Below are 1,997 nucleotides of genomic sequence, written 5' to 3'. Positions count from 1 at the left end.
GTCTCATGCACACAATCCCCACTGTGAAGCATGGTGGTGGCAGCATCATGACGTGGGGATGCTTCACGGCAGCAGGTCCTGGAAGAGTATAAAATGAATGCAGTAAAGTATAGGGAAATCCTGGAGGACAATCTGAAGCAGCAAGGTGAATGTTTTTGGACTGGTCACGGCTGTAAGTGCTGCCAAAGGTACATCTAATAGATACCTGATGGAGGTGAATACTTTTTCCAATACATTTTCTGTTTTCAGTTAATTGATATTGCTTAGTAGAAATGTGCTTTGCTTTGACATGAAACAGTCTTCTCTGGTAAACTCCTGTTGAAAAAAGCCCCATTAAACTGTTCATGAGTCAATGTTGAAAAGAAATAAAATGGAGAATACTTTTTATAGGCACTGTACATTAATGGAGCTGAACATGAACGTCCTTCATATTTTTGGTGTAGTTAAATGCAAGGAGTTAGTTTGGGGTCTCAAGACAATGACGTGTCACCATTTAAAGGGCCATTCCACCCATTTTACTGACCAAACACAGTTATTTGCTTATTGTGAATGTCACTCAGCTTGTCAAAACTTTGGAAAGCTGTGATTTTGTTTACTTTAATTTATAATTCTGTGCTCAGACTGTATCAGGATATTGATTAGATTGTGCATAAAATAAGATTTGCAGCATTTGACTGTATACACGCTTTGTGTTATTAATTTACCATTCACTCATCGACACACTCTCTCTTAAAAATTTCTCTAGACTACTTAGAGGTCATTATAACATTTGATTAAGAATTCGACTTGATTTGAGCATGAGTTTTATTTCCCTTGCTCCAGATTAAAGTTTGTGAGAACATGGGATCAGTATGAGCCTCACATTGTTAAGATTGTACAGTATGTGTACATATTTTTGATTTCAGCACTTCATCTTACCCTTGATTGATTTCTTGATCGATTCCTCAGATTTTCTCAAAAAAGCGTGTTAGACATCTTGATCTCTCCTGACCTGTCATGGATTCACAGACCTACTGAACATGTAGGAGCTGCTCAGATCTAAGAAAATGGACTGATGTAAGAAAAAAGAAAGCTCCAGAGAACTCAGATCCCTGGTCGAAAAAATGTTGGGAAAATTTTCAACCAACACAAATATTGAGACACAAGTCATGGATTTAGTATTTAAAAGATCTGATGACACACCCACTCAAATTATGCAGGCCTGTACTTTGAATGTGGTTGAAAGAGGCTGCAGGTGGAGGATGAATGAGGTGCTTCAGCTGGTTTGGAGGTTGTTTGTGTTCGGATGACTTCTGGATGTAGCTCACACTTGGAGATATTCAAGTTAAAGTGTTGATGTTAGACACAAACACCAACAACATGACAGAGAACAGAGTGAAATGTTTAAATTCATGGTGAACTGTGAGTCTGTTTCACATTCATGAAAAATGTTTGTAGACATTTAATTCATTACAGAAATCAAAGAGAGAAATGTGTTTCTGACGGTTCTCCTCTGGAGTATCTTGATCTGTCAGACACAAGCTGTTAAAATTATCAATGTTGTATTCTGTTGTCAGTGCCTTGGCCTTTTTGTTATGTCTCTACAAGAAATTGTAATAAAATTCATTGAAAAACAGAAAAAAAAGTTGAGCCTTTCTGGTGTGTGATGATCAGTGCTGCTGTGGTCCAGGTGGAGGCGCTGCAGCAGCAACAAACTGCAGAGTTTTGAATGTAAAAAGGATCCAGAGCAGCAGTAGTGAAGCTTCAGAAACATTAGAAAGGTTGTGTTTGTTCGTGCCGTCATTGAATATGAATAAAAAAGAGTGTGTGACAATGTGAAAAAGACTGTGTCTCGCTGTATTACTCAGGCTGCACTACAGCGTCTATTCACAGGCGCGATCCCACTACTGAGCGGCACGGGGGCTTTGACCTGCTCCGTCTCCGACCTGGGCCGGTGCACCCCTCCTTAGACGACCTGGTGGTCCCGGGCTCCCCCAGGAGCACCATATCGATACCGA

Source organism: Stegastes partitus, unplaced genomic scaffold, assembly GCF_000690725.1.
Source record: "Stegastes partitus isolate 25-593 unplaced genomic scaffold, Stegastes_partitus-1.0.2 Scaffold2318, whole genome shotgun sequence".
Lineage (NCBI taxonomy): Eukaryota > Metazoa > Chordata > Actinopteri > Pomacentridae > Stegastes > Stegastes partitus.
The sequence above is the reverse complement of the archived record's forward strand: the minus strand, read 5'-3'. Positions refer to the sequence as shown.